Source organism: Alosa sapidissima, chromosome 1, assembly GCF_018492685.1.
Source record: "Alosa sapidissima isolate fAloSap1 chromosome 1, fAloSap1.pri, whole genome shotgun sequence".
NCBI lineage: Eukaryota > Metazoa > Chordata > Actinopteri > Clupeiformes > Clupeidae > Alosa > Alosa sapidissima.
Window position 1 is genome coordinate 25,859,053 of NC_055957.1, and position 21,637 is coordinate 25,880,689.

Genomic DNA, 21,637 nt, shown 5'->3' on the forward strand with positions numbered 1-21,637 from the left:
ATATTGAGTATATTTTCAGGTAGATTTAAATTGAATTAACGTACGCTCTATTATGCACTGAGAAATGAGTTTCAGTATTTACCACTTTCAGATGTCACAAGACTTGTTGGGCTTGATGTTGGCGTTATTGTGGCAGCTACTGTTTCAGGCTGTGAGGTTGAGGCTGAAGTCAAAGTTTCTACCGTTGTTTGGGGAGCTTCAGTTGGCGTTGCCCTAAAAACTCCTAGAAAATAAAAACAAAATGTTTAACTAAAATAAATACTCAACTCATGATGCCATGGAAGTCTTGATGTGCAGTGAATTCTTCAATTCTCTCAAGATATATATTGCCCTTTCAATTTGAATTTAAGTGACTTTGAAATTGGATTGACTCTAATGGACAATACTAAGCTTAGAGCACTTCAAACAGTGAAAAAATAGCCTAATAATTTGCAAATCTTCACACAAAATCCTTACGTTCTGCTATTATACTGGTTGTATTGACACCGAGGCTAGAAATGCCTGCAGTATTGGAGGAAATAGCTTCTACCAGAGTGCCAGTCACATTTCCAGTGTCAGGAACAGTGTTTACATCGTTAAAAATCAGTAGAGAATCCACAACGACAGATCCTTGTCTGAAAAAAATGAAAGGATTTTTAATATAAAGACACAGTAGTCTAACAACAAATGTGTTTTATTATGTATTGAGGAATAATTGTTATGTTTCACTGTACCTGAAGCCTTTGATTTCTGTACGATTGAAACTAGATCCAAACTTTGCAGCGTATACGGCATCTAGCTGTAAATTTGCAATTTTATGCAGGTTAATGGTGAGATTTACAGAAGATATAGCAGACATTAAAATCTACTGTTATAAGTGATCATAGTACCGCTTGGGACACTTCAGCAGCCAACTGTACAAATTCTGGTGAAGAGGCATTTTGCAGCTCTTGTGTGAATGTCTTCTCCAGCTTGAATTCCAATATGACTTCAGGCTCTGGAATGGGTGCTGGAGAAGTTGTTGTTTGGTGAACTGCAATTATTGACAAGATTGTAGGTATACCGAAAGATAAATACTCTGTAATTCTAGGAAGATGCTGTCCTACAAAGCTAGACCCCCCATCTTTGAGGCGTCAGAAATTGGCAATGCCTATAAATCATCTTAAAAATGAGAATATTTGATTATGATTACTAGTAAGTGTTAAATGGCTTTTGGCTGTACATTTTCCTGAAAAATGTCTAATTCATATTAGATTGATATTGATTTCATTGATATGATTGATCTCAGACAACCTCCCTGAATTTGAGTATAATTTGGAAAGGACAGATATTCGACACATCACCTTTCTCCAAATGTTTTCCCAGTTTTGTTTAGAGCACATTTAATCATTTTAACACAATATGCGTTGGCAAAATTAATCATGTTTACACGTTTTATGACTATGACTAACCATTTGTGAACCATTTGTGCATTTGTTGTAGCATTTGTTTGTGGTACAACTGATGTTGATGACCGTACTAAGGATTCCAAGTTATGTTTACAGTGCTCAATTACGCACGACGGGAGTATGTCAGAAAGGCACCAATAATAAATAAGTAAATACATAATAAATAAAAATACATATGTGATGACTAACAATTTGTTAATGCATTTGATTGTGATATTTGATTGATATGATATTGGGTGATTGTACGGGGGATGTGGTGGCTTCTGAAGCTGATGTTGGAGATGTAGCTTATGTGAATCAAAAGAAAGAATAAACTATCTATCTATCTATCTAAAACACTGTCAGTGTTATTGTGGAGTTGCCATCCAAAAATGGTAGTTATTTTGTGCGGGATCAGCTGTTGCCAATGCTTGTTTCACCATTTATGGTAACATTTGATTCTGTTCATTAGAATTTGACATAAAAAAAATAATTTAATTGAAAAGAAGTTTCATTTTCAACAGCAAAGTATGTGAGAAATTAATCTACCTCAATCTTGGGCATACTTTTAAAAAAAGTTATACTTGTCAAATCAAATTCTCGCGAGGACACCAAGTTATGTTCAGTTCTCATGTGAACAACAGGTTACAGAGGCACAATAATGAACAAAAAAGCATATGGGATGACTAACCACTTGTGGATGTCAGTGTTGTGGCATTTGTTTCTGGCATTACTGATGTTGATATGGCATTTAGTGTTGATATTATTTGGGATGTTGTGGCTTCTGAAGGAAATATTGAGGTTGTAGCTGCAGGTGTAGAGGAGGCAGAGATAGAGGCTGATGATGAAGCCTGTGTTGTTATGGTTACTGATGATAAGGATGGAGATAGTGTCATAGACTGTGATGTTGAAGGAGATGGTTGAGGTGATGTTGTGATGGGCTCTGATGTTGATGATTGTGCTGGTGTTGAGGGGGAGCCTATGGTAGAGACTGATGTTAATTCAGGGGTTGGGGTTCTGGATAAAATTAAGCTTGATATTGAAGATAACTCTGCTAAACACCTTTTTCCCCACAGCAATCAGACTGCTGAACTAAATTGAATGGACTCTTTATTTATCAAACCAACTTATTTATCTATTTTTTGTCATATTTTCTTTGCAATTTAACCAGTCCTAGTTCTGTTTTAAGCTATACATACAAACTTTAGCGTTAGCATAATTGATTGGTCTTTTGTTGTGCACTGATTGCTGGCTGATGTGTGAAACACAATCTTGTTTTTATGTTAATCAAAACAAAGAACAAACCATCTATCTATCTAAAATACTATCAGTGTTATTGTAGGAAGTTGCCATCCAAAAATGGTAGTTATTTTGTGCGGAATCAGCTGTGGCCAATGCTTGTTTCACCATTTCTGGTAACATTTGATTCTGTTCATTAGAATTTCACAGACAAAAAATAATTTAATTGAAAAGAAGTTTAATTTTCAATAGCAAAGTATGTGAGAAATTAATCTACCTAAATCTTGGGCATACTTTTTAAAAAATGGATACTTGTCAAATCAAATTCTCCTGAGGACACCAAGTTATTTTCAGTTCTCATGTAAACAACAGGTTACAGAGGCACAATAATGAACAAAACAAATGCATATGGGATGACTAACCACTTGTGGATGTCAGTGTTGTGGCATTTGTTTCTGGCATTACTGATGTTGATATGGCATTTAGTGTTGATATTATTTGGGATGTTGTGGCTTCTGAAGGAAATATTGAGGTTGTAGCTGCAGGTGTAGAGGAGGCAGAGATAGAGGCTGATGATGAAGCCTGTGTTGTTATGATTACTGATGATGAGGATGGAGATAGTGTCATAGACTGTGATGTTGAAGGAGATGGTTGAGGTGATGTTGTGATGGGCTCTGATGTTGATGATTGTGCTGGTGTTGAGGGGGAGCCTATGGTAGAGACTGATGTTAATTCAGGGGTTGGGGTTCTGGATAAAATTAAGCTTGATATTGAAGATAACTCTGCTAAACACCTTTTTCCCCACAGCAATCAGACTGCTGAACTAAATTGAATGGACTCTTTATTTATCAAACCAACTTATTTATCTATTTTTTGTCATATTTTCTTTGCAATTTAACCAGTCCTAGTTCTGTTTTAAGCTATACATACAAACTTTAGCGTTAGCATAATTGATTGGTCTTTTGTTGTGCACTGATTGCTTGCTGATGTGTGAAACACAATCTTGTTTTTATGTTAATCAAAACAAAGAACAAACCATCTATCTATCTAAAATACTATCAGTGTTATTGTAGGAAGTTGCCATCCAAAAATGGTAGTTATTTTGTGCGGAATCAGCTGTGGCCAATGCTTGTTTCACCATTTCTGGTAACATTTGATTCTGTTCATTAGAATTTCACAGAAAAAAAATAATTTAATTGAAAAGAAGTTTCATTTTCAATAGCAAAGTATGTGAGAAATTAATCTACCTAAATCTTGGGCATACTTTTTAAAAAATGGATACTTGTCAAATCAAATTCTCCTGAGGACACCAAGTTATTTTCAGTTCTCATGTAAACAACAGGTTACAGAGGCACAATAATGAACAAAACAAATGCATATGGGATGACTAACCACTTGTGGATGTCAGTGTTGTGGCATTTGTTTCTGGCATTACTGATGTTGATATGGCATTTAGTGTTGAGATTATTTGGGATGTTGTGGCTTCTGAAGGAAATATTGAGGTTGTAGCTGCAGGTATAGAGGAGGCAGAGATAGAGGCTGATGATGAAGCCTGTGTTGTTATGGTTACTGATGATGAGGATGGAGATAGTGTCATAGACTGTGATGTTGAAGGAGATGGTTGAGGTGATGTTGTGATTGGTACTGATGTTGATGTTTGTGCTGGTGAGGTGGAGCCTATGGTAAATAGTATTGTCAGTGCTGCTGTTGGGATACTTCTATGCACTTAAAGGCCCCTAAATTCTTTTTTCCCTTAAATTCACTTTTTCAAACTAATTTTGATGACAAATAAACTCTTAATAGGGTGAACGCCACTTTTGCCACACTTTGAGCAGGTCTTATCGCCTGTAAAACATCCAGAGGAAGTTGCTCATGAGTTGCTCAGCACCTTTAACACCTCAATTTCAAGGTCACCTTTTTATTGCTCTCCATATACATTCCGTGTCTGAGCTGTTGTCAGAGGATTGACCGGGAATGACAATATTGATCAGTATTGACACCATCAGTAATATTGAATACTGTGTGATTATTCACATCAGTGGCAATCCTAGTCTCTGTTCGACCCTCCACACACACACATGGAAAATGATCATCTCTGCCAAGACACTGAAGGTGGGTCATGATTGGATCATCCATCAGGCAGTGAAGCAAAACAGTGAGTCAAAGAGGAGAATACAAAAGTGAGGACCTGGGAATGGGGACGATTTGGAGAGATTTTGTAAGGAGGAATGGTCTCAAAAAGCCCTTGTCGATTTGTGTAACGATTATCAGTTCAATTTTGTATTGAAAATAAAAAATGGAAAATTGGATTAATTTTTTACTGTGTTTTTAATGTATGTATTGTAAAATAAATATAGGGTTTAAATGTTTTCCAAATCATAGCATTCTATTTTATGTACATTTCAAACAGTCTCCCAATTTATTGTTTTTTTTAAGACAAAACAAAGGAGCTGAAACATTGATAATACTGTAGATCAAGTCAGATTTAGGAGCTGATAATAGATTGAATGTACCATGACTTTGGAGATGACTCATATTTCCTTAACTTGTGTACAGTAGTGCCCCACCCATGAGGATGCATATTGAATAAGGTAACTGAGAGGTTGCTGGACTGCAATAATGTATTCTGCCACCAGAGATCATACTCATCTCTCACATGAATCACTCAAGGTGAGTGTTTTAACACTCCTCAAGAAAAGTCAATTGTTCAAATGGCAGACTGTGATTTGCATGCCAACATTAATACACAGACTTTATCATAGTGGGTGAGGTCAATGATTATTCCATTCCATGAATGATTATTTCATTACTCCATTCCATTACTCATTTTCCAGACTAATGTAAAACTTGAAATTGTCAGCAGAGTAAACATATGTTATTTTTTTATTATTTAAACTGTTCAGGACACCTTAGAACTTGAAGTCTGTGAAGAACTTAAAGTCTTTGTGAACATAATAAGAAATATTAAGGTCAGCAATTGCATTTATTTCTAATGTTCAGTGGAAGATGCATTACAGTTTTTTTCAGTCGCTAACAAGCGTTTGTCTAACCAGTTGTCACATTTTCAAAACTCTAAACACAATTAGCACAGCATCAGTCTTTTGTGGCCATACTATTCACACATTTCATGTCGTTTTCACACAATATGCAGTCAGTAAACTCATTTCCACAATGCTTACATTTTCTTAACAGACAAGCTATACCTCCCAACAAAACTATGGATTGTTTTTGTAGTATTTACGAATGTTAACACACAACATCCCACAATAGCAAACACAATATTCCAAACCTTAGATACAGTATAAAATCCTCTGCTCTGCTTCTGCTACCAAATGGTTTTATCCCAGGTTCATCGCCTTGGATAATATCAGGGGGGTATTCCAGAAAGCAGGTTTACTGGCTTAACTGGGTATGTTAACCCAGAGTTAGCGGTAAACCTGGGATTTCAGTTCCAGAAAGCTCAAAAATGATCAGGCCAGAGCCATATAAAGGTAGAGTTGCGACAATGGGTGTTCAAAATTCGTTAAGGTCACGTGGTTCATGTAAACTTCAAATAGTTCCCGGAAGTGATTGACAATGGATTAGAATGCATTAAATAGGCTACTGTTCAATGATAGAGCCACGATTTTGGGTAATTGACAGTCAATAAATGCATTGATATAGAATATTTATAACACAGTGTAATTATTGTGTAAACTATGTAGTTATCCTACCATTACAACAATATTAAATTAAATTCCAGACCTTATCTTAGCCTGCTATATAAGGTGACCTTTTTTCCGTCCTTTTACGTATGTGTCACTTGATATTTTTCTGTACAAAATCAAGACAGGAGATTCTTTAGAAAACGCAATTGCACCCACCCCATAAGTGTATCTAAATTATCGCTATACAAAATAAATGACCTCGTACAGTGACTCGAAAAGCTGTAAACAGTGTTTTTGAGACTGCGTGTAGCCTACAAAAGCGTATGGAGCTCCTGTGAAATTTTGATTTTGCAACGAGAAACTGTAACACAGCTAGTCTAAACATTAGTTGTTTGAGTTTTCTACCCCGCGTTTCCTCTGGTAGTCACTGATCTGAGCTAATGAGTGAATTACCTAGCCAAGCCTATATCGTCGCGGGAGAATAAAAAAAAGTTTAAACGTTTTTTAACATCTCCAGTGTAATGGTGGGCATTCTAAGTTAACCGTAGCATTAGGCCTACCTATTTAGTAACCCCATGGTAATGCGAGTGATCATAATAAAATATAAAAAGTGACATGTAAGTCCTTCGATAAATAACCAGGCTATGAACTCACAAACATGAACAGCATTTTGTCATCGTTTGTCATTCACCGTGCTGTGAACAGCATTAAGATGCTAGGCTAAAGAGCTTGAGATTCAGACTGTGGCCTGGGGATGGGGATTTTACACGATCCTTCATCACTGGGCTAGTGTGCCCTGCTGTGTTAATATGACCGTGCTGATGCTAACAGCTGCAGCTCCCTCAAATCTAGGTTCTCTCATGCATATTAGGCTAGCTTTTGCCAATGAAAATGAATGCAAAAAAAAAATAAATAAATAAAAAAAACAGTCCTGCTCCTAACTGAGGAAACGTTTACGTTACCAACAATGTTAACAACAAACTCAGTTTCACTGCTGCAAGTACAAAGTTGGCTGTAAATATGCTTCCCCATATTTAACCAAACCAGCTAGCTTTGTGATAACAAAATCTTACCTTTTATGTGTTTACTCCACTGAAAGTTATCCACATATCAAACGATTAAATCCACAGTTATGGAGGAATTGTTTTGGGGAAGCAGTTGCACTTTATCCCACTTTTGCTGCCCTTTTTAAAATTAAACCACTTAAATCCATAGCCTAGATGAGCATTGCGCATAACGTTACAACTATGTTGACATGATGGTAAAGCTAAATGCCCAAGACACGTCACGTCATAAAAGTTGTAGGCTACAAACGCAAAAACTTAATGACAGCTCGTTCGTGGTGTTGCCTAGTGCTGCCTAATTAAAATGGTATAGGCAAGGTTTATCTTATATTAGGTTATTATGTGTGGCACATTTATTGGGCTTTAGCCTCTTTTAATTTATTTGATAAGGAACTGATAAAAACTGAGCAGCAGAAAAGCTGTCATAGTCGATACATAAATAGTTTATTATTATAATTAGGTTATTAATACTATTACTTTACTACTATTAGCCTACTGTTGTTACTGTTATTATTATTATTATTATTATTATTATTATTATTATTATTCGGATGAGCCAATAATGTAAATCTGAGTCTGAAATGTTGGCTACAAACAGTCTGTAACTGCACTGCTGCTATTATAAATGGTTAACTTTTGGGAACTATGAGGCTTCCATTAGCCGCCATTGTTGAAAAAAAATGGAACATTAGCTTCAATGGAGTTGTCGCAACTCTACCTTTATATGGCTCTGGATCAGGCTATGTAAGTAACTATGGTAACATAGGCTCTGAACTTAACCTGGTAGGGGGTAGGTTTTGTTCAGGTTATGTTCAATTATGTTCGGTTATTTCAGTGCATGTTCAATCAGGCCGCTATTTTTACACTTGTCACACAATGGCGTTTCATTTTGACGAAGGTCCGATTGACAAAAAAGCACAAAATAATGTAATTTTCATCCGTGCAATTCACCGTTTGAGGGCGATAAGACCACGACATCACATGATAGCCTATCCATTCTTTTCCAAACGAGTTTTTCAAGAGCGCTAGAGTTTTTCAGCTGAATCCTAATATAGGCTACTTGAAAAGCATTCTTCATCCCTACATTACGCATGGTGGATTAGAATAGAATAAAATACATCTTTAATGTAGGCTAGCTAGCCTACACCATAGTGGACATTTGTGTTTGGCTCACCAGACAGATGGTCAAACAACATCTCAGACACATTGAAGATATAATTAAAACAAGCACAGTACAAAAAAGGGGAAACATAGCCTATAGAAAATGAATAAATAAGTTTAAATATAGCTGTACAGCTCAGTCGGGTATGCATGTTGTCACTAAGTTTGGTTAAGAATGCTGTTGGCATTTGGGATAAAATATTTTTTTAATAGGCTACACACGCTCTCCTGGGAGTTTTTGTAGTGTTGGAGACGCAGAGCATATCGGCAAGCTGTCGGTCGGTGCGTAAAGTTTGCCTTGCGCTAAAGCAGTTCCTGCGCAACTTCATTCGTTTTCCTGGACACAAACCCACGAGGATCATTAAAGTGTAGTTTCACCAACAGGTCAGCATCACTTATTACATTTTCCAAATGTGCATCGAAATGTGTCCAATACCATGCCTTCCGACATTCACCCTTCCGATGTTGGAGCGCAAAAGTTTAACTTGGCCCACAGCTGCAGGACCCGCTTTAAAATAGAAAATTACATTTGGGATTCTCAAAAAATTCTATGGCCCACTCAATCTGTTACAACTAGGCTAGTTTAAGAAAGCATCATTCAAAGCAGTCGATACAATACGTGATGTCCAGTGAATTATTTAATTGTTCTTTTGACATTAAATAGGCTATCTTAAACATGCGCATTTACACGGTCAGTTAGGCTATTCTCTGCCAAGCAAGGTCTCGGACGCAGGCGCTTAAGTATTGCTCTTTTTTTGTTATTACAGTTCTCTCCTCCTCGTAAGCCTCGACTACTCCGCCTCTGAAAAATACGGTGCTCTTCGTTTCGCCGGTTTCACTCATGGTTTCGACTCTCAATAGAGGATGCCTTTATAAGTTTGCCGTGAACGCGCACAACTCTAGGTTATCTAACACAGGGTTGATTTAACTAACTGGTAACCGGTGTTTTGGAACCGACAGCTCGGGTTTAGTCGCCACAGGTTCAGACAACCCAGAGGTTAAGTTTTATCTCAGTGTTTGTTGATCCTTTCTGGAATACCCGTCTGTACTACGAAGGGAGCTTAACCTACCCAGATGTAACCCAGGGTTACTTTGTTAAACCAGGGTTGACAAAACCTGGTTATCTTAAGTGGTGTTAATCGGTACTACGACGCTGATTATGAAGTTGATTTGTTGAGCCGGGGTTAACCTGTGCGCGTTCACATAAAAGGGGCGGGTTGCAGCGCAAGTCACCACTTTCAATGATGACGTGATCACCTCATTTTACGGATGAGGAATGCACAATTATTATGACAAGTTATGAGGAATTAAAACCCACTCTACGACAAAAATCAAATACGTCGGCAGTGAGCAAAGCAAGGCTGTTGGCAACGTATTACAGATCGGGTAGCCTAAATGCCTAAAAGTAAAGTTTTATTCCCACATGTTCTTCAAATATGTGTTACGGAGGATTAGTAGCTTGCGGAATGTCTGAAATGAGTTGAAATAATTAAATAGCCTAATTTGAGTTCATAGAAAGGCCTACAGATGCAACCCAATTCAGAAGTGGGCATATAGATTACAGTAATAAGGATAATTGAATGTTTAAGTAGCCCCCATTGACTGATTTAGTATATGCCTAATCCTGTGAACATTTCAGATGCAACACCATTGCCAAACGTACATGGCAGCAGGTGAAAATGAAACACACAAACATTATTCAGAATAGTAGGTTTATATAGTTATAGCTTGCATTAATATTTCTTAATTATGAAATCATGTAGGCCTAGCTTATAGCCTTCACTTGGCCTCTGTTTTACAGCTAACAAAAAACAGGTGTCTTCGAACACTACTGTAGGAGGAAAGGCACCAGAGTGTTTTACAATAGCAGAGGAGTTGGCCATCGCAAATAATAGTGGAAGGCCGAGGGGTTGAGGGAGGCATTCGGTCGGATTCTGGTGCTGTGGAAATGTGTGCCTATGTGCAGGGTACAGTAATATGACACTCAATTCAACAAGTTTGTTAAAATGGTGATTTTTATTTATTAGGCCTACTGTAGGCTATGTCCGATTTATTTTAGGCTATTCTTGCTCAGATGTTCAGCATACTGTAGGCCTATCTCCGATTCATTTTCGGACATACAGTATTTATGCATCACCGATTGAATACATGAATGTCCACGTACGGGCATTGCTATGAGACGTCTTCCTAGATCATCTGACAAAGATAACGAATTCCCTCGGCTGACAATCTATATCTTCATAGAGAATATCGTCCGGGTAGGCTATATATATATTTTCTGCCGGTCTCTAAAACCCCTCGCCGTGCGAAGAGAGTCCCTCACGATTTGCGCTCCAATGTCGTATGGATCATCCAGGTACGCCGACATGTCTCGGGAGAAATTGTTAGTGGAGGGGTGGTAGCCTACTTATAAAGGGTGTGGTTAACGGAAACCTCGGGTTAACCAAGAACCTAACCTGGTCGGAGCAGGTTTGAGATGCAGCGTAAATTGCCATGGCAGCATACCTCGGTTAAAACCTATCCACCTTTCGTAGTACGGGTTAATCGAAAAGTAACGCCACACGTGATCAAGTTACTCTCGAAGTTACCCAGATAAGCCAGAAACCCCGCTTCGTAGTACAGAGGGGTATTGCAGAAAGGAGGTTTAACAAACACTGAGATAAAACTTAACCTCTGGGTTGTCTGAACCTGTGGCGACTAAACCCGAGCTGTCGGTTCCAAAACACCGGTTACCAGTTAGTTCAATCAACCCTGTGTTAGATAACCTAGAGTTGTGCGCGTTCACGGCAAACTTATAAAGGCATCAGAGTCGAAACAATGAGTGAAACCGGCGAAACGAAGAGCACCGTATTTTTCAGAGGCGGAGTAGTCGAGGCTAACGAGGAGAGAACTGTAATAACAAAAAAAAGAGCAATACTTAAGAGCCTGCGTCCGAGACCTTGCTTGGCAGAGAATAGCCTAACTGGCCGTGTAAATGCGTACGTTTAGGATGGCCTATTTAATGTCAAAAGCACAATTAAATAATTCACTGGACATCACGTATTGTATTGACTGCTTTGAATGATGCTTTCTTAAACTAGCCTACCTTGTCACAGATTAAGTGGGCCATAGAATTCTTTGAGAATCCCAAATGTAATTTTCTATTTTAACACGGGTTCTGCAGCTGTGGGCCAAGTTAAACTTTTGCGCTCCATCATCGGAAGGGTGAATGTCGGAAGGCATGGGTATTCTATTGGACACATTTCAGTGCACATTTGGAAAATGTATAAGTGATGCTGACCTGCCAGTTGGTGAAACTACACATTAATGATCCTCATGGGTTTGTGTCCAAGAAAACGAATGAAGTTGCGCAGGGACTGCTTTACGCACCGACCGACAGCTTGCCGATATGCTCTGCGTCTCCAACACTACAAAAACACCCAGTCGGAGAGCGTGTGTAGCCTATTAAAAACCAGATGTACCGCATAGCGGTACAAAATATGACCGCCGCTCAGTCCTGTACATCCGTTCCGCGAAAATAAACCACACTTCAATTTGTCTCCATATTTTACTCCATCCCCCACTCTTGAAACTTTTGTGTATGCTTGTTTGGCATGCCTGAGTGTGTGTGTGCGGCTGCACAGAAAGTAGCCTACTGGTGCTGAAAAGGTGAATAGATTGTAGAATAGCCAAAGAAGATGTAGCATTGTTATAAAACCTTTAAAATCTCTAAACAATCACAAGTAGGGCAGTTCATCACAGTTCATCCATTGCAACTGGAATGATGAAAGGTCACTTACACCTGTAGGCTACATTGTATTTGGGAAAAGCAAAAGGTATCAGCATAATGTTATTTATTTATTTATTTATAAACAAAAACATCTCTGTCAGTTCCATGCCGTTTTCAACAGCTATCAAAAACAAAGGTCATTTTTGGATGGATGGATTTTTTGTGAATGTTTCTTCTTCTACATAAGATTTTAGTCATCTTTAGTTCATGTGATACTTTATTGTCAATGCACAAATTAAGTAACAGTAGTCTGAAACGTTATTGTTAATGCACAAATTAAGTAACAGTAGTCTGAAACGAAATGCTGTTTTACATCTAACCAATGGTGCAAATAACTGACATGTACAAATGGGCCTTGATGAAATGCGTCGCTAGACTGTTCATACACATTTTAACGGGCCAAAGTTGAAGAGCTGTTGTCCGTTATTGTTCGTGCAAATATAGGCTGATTCATGTTCCCTTGCATTGTGTAACTGAGGTCCATGGCTAGTCTGGCTTTCACCAGACCAAGCTCAATCTTTTAAGAAATCAAAAAATAAATAGCGGGCAGATCAGGCTGGGTTCACCCAGCCTAGTCCATAGGCACCCGATATTGTTTAATTTTCCGATTGAGATATCCACGCTCTGGCTATTCTAAATGCAAAAATGCATCAGGGAGTTATGACAAAACTGTAACTAACAAACTAGATCCTAATAGAAAGCGGTTAGCTTCCCTAAGCTACAGGTAGGATTATAAGGTAGGCCTATTTACAACATAAATTGTCAATAGGCTATGCTGGCGACACAAATAAAATCTCCTTTGGAAACCAACGGCTCACGCCTTACAGTATCAAGCGGACTTAAACTGCCATATCGTGGCGAAAAGTTGTAATAAAATTCACGCAGCTCCATGAGTCAAGGAAAGCGCGAATGAAGTAGCCACTTCTAAATGGGACCCACTACACAGTAGCTTAAGGTGTGTTGCTAAAGCAGCCATAATGAAATGAAGGTGTCATTGTTTGGATACTTCACACACACGTGCTTTTTAATTTCACAGACTACAACTACCAAGCTGGAATCAAAGCACATCGATTCCCCTCTCACACCCTGCACGCACTTAAAACAAAATAAACAGGCGTCTCAATCTCACGCATGTATAGGCAAAACTGTATCAGACGGGTGTAACGTTGGTAAATCTTCCATTGCACAGAATGATTTTTGTAGCACGTGCAACAAATGACAGTCGAAAGATACAATTACAGTGCTGCTATCAATTTGCTTGGTATAACTGCATTTATAGTTTTCTACAAATGCAATCAATCAAATTGGCCTCCATCACTCAACCAACGCTAACGGTAACATTACCTAGGTCCTTATTGATATTAGGCCTATAAGATTAACGTACCTGCAGTAAAAACCAAGCATGTCCCATAAACATCCTCAGATTTATTTCGGCTTCAAGAAGAAATGGGAATTACATTTCATGTGAACATCGTCCTATCCTTATTAGACGTTCTCTGCGGTAAACTAATCCTTGTAGGAAGCGTCCATTGTTTTTCCAACCCACTTTTAACTTCCAACAAAATTACGTCTCACTGCAACGATGTGCCATCTAATGGACAAACGACTACTTATCGCCAATACTGGAAATGCAGCCATGATGATGATGAATATTTATTTTGGCTTTCTTTTAATCCTACTGAATTTGTAATTATGTATCGGCCATTCTAATACCGATAGTATGTGGGTGTCTGTGTGTGTGTGTGCATGTGTATATGTGTGCACCGCCATCTACAGGCCAATGAGTGTACAGTCACTAAATGTACACATAACCTAATTTTTTTTAGACCCCCCCATGGATGAAATTCTACGAAATTTGAATTTTTTACCGGGGGGGTGCAAATCACAAATGAGTGAATATGGGCCGGGTTGATGTGGGCCCTTGAGACCAACATACCATAAAAGCTTCTTCATCCTCAGTGCCACGGTTTAGGTAATTATTTAGAAAAAACGGCTTTTTTTGCGGTTCGGGGGGCCTAGCACGGGGGGGTGGGCGGGGGGGAGTGGCCCCCGGGGACGAAACGAAATTTTTCCGTAAAAGTCTAGTGGGGCTACATACCCACCAAATTTCATGTGCCCCGGTGGTTCGATGTCCCGGGTATCGTTGACCAAAAATTCAGGAAGTAGATGATGGGGGGGAAAAAAAAAAAAAAATCTTTGACAATCCCTATATGACCACTTCGCTAGCGGCGGTCATAAATATTTTATCCCAAATGCCATCAGCATTCTTAACCAAACTTAGTGACAACATGCATACCCGGCTGAGCTGTACAGCTATATTTAAACTTATTTAATGTTTACTTATGCTATGTTTCCCCTTTTTTGTACTGTACTTGTTTTAATTATATCTTCACTGTGTCTGAGATGTTGTTTGTCCATCTGTCTGGTGAGCCAAACACAAATGTCCACTATGGTGTAGGCTACATTAAAGATTTATTTTATTCTATTCTAATCCACCATGCTGCTTTTTCAAGTAGCCTATATTTAGGATTCAGCTGAAAAACTCTAGCGCTCTTGAAAAACTTGTTTGGAAAAGAATGGATAGGCTATCATGTGATGTCGTGGTCTTATCGCCCTCTCACGGTGAATTGCACGGATGAAAATTACATTATTTTGTGCATTTTTGTCAATCGGACCTTCATCAAAATGAAACGCCATTGTGTGACAAGTGTAAAAATAGCGGCCTGATTGAACATGCACTGAAATAACCGAACATAATTGAACATAACCTGAACAAAACCTACCCCCTACCAGGTTAAGTTCAGAGCCTATGTTACCATAGTTACTTACATAGCCTGATCCTTTTTGAGCTTTCTGGAACTGAAATCCCAGGTTTACCGTTTACTCTGGGTTTACATACCCAGTTCAGTTCAGAGCCTATGTTACCATAGTTACTTACATAGCCTGATCATTTTTGAGCTTTCTGGAACTGAAATCCCAGGTTTACCGCTAACTCTGGGTTACCATACCCAGTTAAGCCAGTAAACCTGCTTTCTGGAATACCCCTCAGGCCCCCGGTGTACTTTGATTGACTACATGTACCTTGTGAAGTGAAAACAAGTGTTATTCTTTGACAGAATAATTTCATTTTGAGTCAGATTTCCAGCGTATTGGTAAAGTTAGTGTGTGCAGAGAAAGATGTGTTAGTATATATTTAACAAAATGTGTTTTTGAGAAGAAAATTATACATTTGGCCAATTGTGTTTTGTAGGTGCGAGTCTGTGTTAAGAGTTTAGAAAAAGTATCTGAAGTATGGGTAAGCGCTTGTTAGCGATTGAAAAAAACTGTAACTGTGTTAGGCCTACTGTAACGCAAACCCATTTTAACGGCGTCAATTTTTTATCGCGAGATACATTCTTTTTGGCCTTTACATGCTGTTGCAACAACTAGTAACGTTAGAAAAACTACAACACAACACCGAAAACAAAATAAGGGGCACGCCACACACACTTGCGAGCTGGCCAAAGGGTAGTAGGCTAACGCATTTATCACGGGTCGCCAAAGATTTTTTAATTTTACACAGTCACTTGTTCTGTTAGGCCTATCAACAATCCTTTTTGGCTGCTACTATTTTGACCCTTTGATGCACCGGTTCTTGTCCTCAAACTGCCACAGACACTTCCTAGCAAAGATTCTAAGAACTTTGCTTCCTAGGCCCTAGGCTTCTGCTCCTCCTAGGCATTGAGATAGCCTAATAAACACCACCGCAGTTCTGAACTCCCGGTCGGCTGAATGGTGCTTTGAAGTGCCGTGGACACCTGATGCCGACATAAGTTACAGGGCTGCCAACTTTTCAAAACCTTGGAGTGAGATTTGGTGGGGCCAACCAAAATTTTGCTGCGGAAATTTTTGTTTGGCTCATTCAGCATTATACCGTACAGTAAAAAAAACGTACATCAGTGGTTCTCAGGTGTAGGGACCAGGCATGGACGGATTATGAACTTTCGGGCCCCTGGGCCCACATGTATTAAGGGCTCCCCACTAATTGTCGCATATGTGGAAGGGGGGTTTGGGGGTCCTCCCCCATAATTTTTTTCATTTGTTTGATGTGATTTCCTGTATTTTGGTGCATTTTGGTATCTTAGAAATCTAGACACACCCTAGCGGCAGCAAATTACATTTGCTTCCAGGGCTAGTCTAGCAACTCTCCGTTGGCTTGTGAGCTCGAAAAATTAAACTTCTATCAGGCCAATCAAATCGTCTATAGAGTCGTTAGGGGGGCATAACATAATGATTGATGGCAGAGTTGCAACAGTTTGGCTTGAATTCCCTGCTACTTGAAAACAAAGAAGATGGATATTGCTGTTGGCCAACAGTGTGACACGAGTTAAGCTTGTTTTGAGATGGCAAAAGTTTGAACTAGCCAACTAGCTCCGCTGGTGGGAAAACGCATGGGACTCAGTGCTGTCCTATTGCGTGCAGAGGGAATTTGAAAGACAACCGATTATCCCGCCCCTCGGACTGAGCACTGCGAACGGTGAGTGCCCAGACCCTACATTTTAATGTGGGTCTGGCTCGTCAGGCTAGCATTTTGGGGATTGCCAATACTAAATTCGATCAGATTCATAGCCTACATCCTGATGTGTTGATATTGAGGCAATGATTCCATGCAAAGGCTTGGGCTTCAGGGCCCCCTGACACCTTGGGCCCCTGGGTCTGGGCCCGGAAGTTAAATGAGGGTCCCAGAGTTAAATGAACATTGGTATCAAAGGGATCTAGCCTACTATTAGGACCATGGGCGTCGGATGCATTGTGAAAGTAGGTGGGACATTTCAGAGGGGGGGTATGGGGGTCCTCCCCCAGAAAATTTGTTTTGGACTAGATGCAATTTCCTGAATTCATCTTCAATACATTTTAACAGGTTATTTAGATACTTCTATATAACAAAATAAAGCCAGCCTACGAAATTAATAAAAAGTAAATCATGCATAATTTAAAAATAACTCAATAGGCTACTTGGCTACGCAATAAGGTTTCCATTACAGCACCGCAGACGTTCAATGAACGCATGAAGAAACGCATGGTTCGTTTGAAATCCTGACACTCTTTCAACTACATGGAACGTAATAGTGATCATCAAATACCTCCCCAGATTTCAGTGCCCATCAGTCCCAACATTTAACAATATAATCAAACAGTCCAAAAGTAAATTAAATATCAAACTAAACCGTGAATCCAATGAAAATGACAATGAAGCACTAAACAGATGCTGAAAACAGCACTGGTATTTCGCACGGCAAAAGTGAGGGGGTCCGAACTAACAATTTTAAAAAGTGGGTGGGTGTTTTGTAAGAATTTAAGAAATGTTTGTATACTTTAACTTTTAAATGCATCAATCAGGTGCACTTTCAAAATAAATTCAGAAGTCAGACTTGCTTATTTTTATGGAAATATTTGTGCTGTAGCCTAAGCTATTTTGTACTTCAGAATTATAACCATGCACACACAGGTGGAATAGTTATGGTGATATTGCAATAAGTTCACAACCACAAAAACATATGCTACATTTCACAGTTCAGAAATGTTCAAAAATGTGTGTACATTTCAGCACTCCATGAAATTATGCAGAAGTGGTCACCTGTGTTATTCAGCTAGTTTATTTATGACCGCCGCTAGCAAAGCGGTCATATAGGGATTGTCAAAGTTTTTTTTTTTTTTTTTCTCCCATCATCAACTTCCTGAATTTTTGGTCAACGATACCTGGGACACCGAACCACCGGGGCACATGAAATTTGGTGGGTATGTAGCCCCACTAGACTTTTACGGAAAAATTTTGTTTGGTCCCCGGGGGCCACTCCCCCACCGCGCTGGGCCCCCCGAAACCCAACAAATGCAGTTTTTCCTAAATAACTACCTGAACCGTGGCACCGAGGATGAAGACATTTTTATGGTATGTTGGTCTCAAGGGCCCACATCAATCTAGCCCATAATCACTCATTTGTGATTTGCACCCCCCCGGTAAAAAATTAAAATGCAATATCATTCTGCTTTAATCGCCCCTCTCTTCAGTTAAGATGTTCAGAACTGCACCAAATTTTATGTGTATGATTAACCTGACATTCTCTGGGGTTATGCCAAGTTTCGTAGAATTTCATCCATGGGGGGGTCTAAAAAAATTAAGTTATGTGTACATTTAGTGACTGTACACTCATTGGCCTGTAGATTGGGGTGCACACATATACACGCGCACACACAGGTACACACATACCATCAGTATCGACAATTACAACGGCTGATACATAATTACAAATTCAGTAGGATTAAAGGAAAACCAAATATTAATCATAATAATAATTTGGCTGCATTTCCAGTATTGGCGTCACGTAGTCGTTTGTCCACCAGATGGCGCATCGTTGCAGTGAGACGTAATTTTGTTGAAAGTTAAAATAAAGTGGGTTGGACACTACGCTTCCTTCAAGGACAAGACTACTGTATAGTTTACCGCTGAGAACGTCTAATAAGGGTAGGATGATTTCTGCATGACATGTAATTCCCATTTTTTCTTGAAGCCGAAATAAATCTGCGAATGTTAATCGGACATGCTTGGTTTTTACTGCAGGTAGGCTATGTTAATCTTAAATTATATCAATAACCTAGAGTAGCCTAGAGTAGCCTAGGTAAAATAATGTTACCGTTAGCATTGGTTGAGTGATAGAGGCCAATTTGATTATTGATGTATTTGTAGAAAACCATAAATGCGGTTATAGGCTACCAAGAACATTGATAACAGCACTAATTGCATCTTTCGACTGTCATCTCATTTGCTTATAACCATAACCTAGGCTACTAACAGGAGCTAAGTGAGTTAGCCACAACACGTTCGCTACGTGATGGTTTTCTAATAGAAAATATAGGCTACCTGAAAGATAACCTGATGATGCATCCTAAACACCGGGCTGGGACATTTTGCTCAAAGTCTCCAAGCATCTGAGTCAACGTTCATTCCCAAACACCCATATAGGCTACTTCAATCCTCTATTTTCAAAGGTGATTCAAGTAAGGAAGAGCATGAAATGTATTACTACTGATATGCAAAACTATTAACTTTTCGCCAAGAGGTGGCAGCTTAAGTCCGCTTGATACTGTAAGCCATTGGTTCCCAAGGGAGATTTTATTTGGGTCGCCAGCATAGCCTAGTGACAATTTATGTTGTGTAATAGGCCTAGCATAGGGCCTACCTTATAGTTTATACACTGTGTGCAAAATTATTAGGCAAGTTGTATATCTGAGGATTAATTGTATTTTTGAACAAATACAATGATCTCAGTCAATCAAAAATGTTAATAAACCTCAAACCTGAATATTTAAAAAAGGGAAAGTGAGTTTTGGCTTTCTCAGGAGAAAATCTATGTGTGCAGAATTATTAGGCAACTATTGGTGTGCAGAATTATTATGCAACTAAATAAAAAACTAACATTTTCCCACTCCACTTGTTTATTTTCATTTCCTAGAGTAAGAATAAAAAATAAACAACTCAAAATGTACAAATAAACACTTCATGAAATATTCAGTGACCAATATAGCCACCCTTCTTTTCAATAACTGTCATGAAGTCCATGGAGTCTGTTAATTTCTTGATCTGTTGATGATGAACATTTTGTCCAGATGTAGATTATGAAAATGTAGATTTTTCTGTACCACTGCTTGAAGAAAGTATCTTCTAAAAACTGGCAGTAGCTTTGGGAGTTGATTTTAAGTCCATCTTTATCCCGAAAAGGTCCAACTAGCTCATCCTTAACAATAGCAGCCCATACCAGTACCCCACCTCCACGTTGCTGGCGTCTGACTAAGTGGAGCTCTGTACCCATTAGTGATCCAGCCACGGGTCCATCCGTCTTGTCCGTCAAGAATCACTCTTATCTCATCTGTCTATAAAACCGTTGAAAAATCTGTCTTCAGATATTTCTTGGCCCAGTCTTGACGTTAAACTTATGTCTTAAGTGGTGGTCGTGTTTCAGCCTTCCTTACCTGGGCCATGTCTCTGAGCACTGAACACCTTGTACTTCTGGACACTCCAGGTAGGTTGCATTTCTGGAATAAGGCCGCACTGGATGTCAATGGGTTCCTGGTAACTTCATGTTTAATTATTCTCACGTCTCTAGCAGTTATTCTGCGCCCTTTTTTCTCCACATGTTTCTTGCAACCCTTTTGACTATTTGCAACAAAACGTTTGATTATTCGGTGATCACGCCTCAATATCTTTGCTTCTTCAAGAGTGCTGCATCCCTGTGAAAGGAATTTTAATTTTTTTTGCTTTTCAGAGTCTGTTAAATCTCTTTTTTGGCCCATTTTGTCTGAGGTCCAAGCTGCCTAATAATTATGCACACCTTGATTGTAGGGTGTTGATCACTTTAGGCCACACCCTCCCTCATTACACAAATACACATCAACTGATGATGCATAAATCCAATTAGCAGTCAGGTTTATATAGGTTGGAGTTGGAAATATGCATAAAAATTATGATAAGGTAAAAATACTCACTTGCCTAATAATTGTGCACACGGTGTAGTTTGTTAACAGTCACGGTTTTGTCATAACTCCCTCGATGCATTTTTGCATTTAGAATAGCTCTGAAACCGGGGGCGAACACGTCGCGGGGGGGGGGGGGGGGGGGGGCGTGGGGGGTAGTGCGTGGATATCTCAATCGCAAAATTAAACAATATTTCTATCGGGCGCCTACAATGGACTAGGCTGGGTGACAACTGGCCTACAACTCAGCCTAATCTGCCGGCGATTCCTTTTCGATTTCTTAAAAGATTAGGTGCAAAGCCGGCAACTTTATGACGACATAGCCCCACCTCTCAACTCAGCCACGGCACTCGACCTGACATGTTGCTTGTCAAAACAAACCATTTATTTTCTCATATTAAAATGTTTTTCTTTCCCCTGTCATGATTTATGTGCACAATGTAGCCTATCAGCCTTTAGTGGCTAAGTTAGAAGCACACGCTAGCTTAACTTAGTTAAACATTAGCTTACTGCATGTTAGTGTTTTCTCCAGTGGTGCTCAGACCTAATGCAATGCGTAGGCTAAGCATTTGAAATTTCACATAGCTGTCACATACGTTGAAAATTAACTTTATTAGTTTAACAGTTTAATTGAAAACCGAATTGTCTGTAGTCTCCTTATTTCATGCGACTGCTTAACCAGAGCACTTATTAGACATTCTCTGGCTTAACAAACTTTTTTATCAATGTTTTCTTCTACGCGATTCACGCAAAATTATTGTGAAGCTTCTGCACAGCGGCGCCATCGACTGGTCTGGTATATGCACTACAGCACATTTAGCCTGTTACACCTCTGTGTGTACA

The 21,637-nt window shown here is 39.2% G+C and overlaps 1 protein-coding gene and 1 long non-coding RNA gene across 2 annotated transcripts in view; both read right to left on the reverse strand.

The window, feature by feature from the left end:
- The window catches only part of LOC121724658 (mucin-2-like), a 54,863-nt gene extending 54,105 nt beyond the window's left edge, over positions 1 to 758 (reverse strand). Inside the window, exons 1-3 of the mRNA XM_042111377.1 lie at positions 714 to 758; positions 457 to 614; positions 83 to 223 (exon numbers count right to left, since the gene is read on the reverse strand). The gene's annotated coding sequence lies outside the window, so the exon portion shown is untranslated. The remainder of the gene's footprint in view (positions 1 to 82; positions 224 to 456; positions 615 to 713) is intronic.
- Positions 759 to 1,312: 554 nt separating this feature from the next.
- LOC121677476 lies at positions 1,313 to 19,866 on the reverse strand. The gene is made up of 3 exons (XR_006020987.1): positions 19,518 to 19,866; positions 15,362 to 15,367; positions 1,313 to 1,322 (listed from the first exon to the last, which is right to left on the reverse strand). It is a non-coding gene; the product is annotated as an uncharacterized LOC121677476 (long non-coding RNA).
- Between the last annotated feature and the right edge of the window lie 1,771 nt (positions 19,867 to 21,637).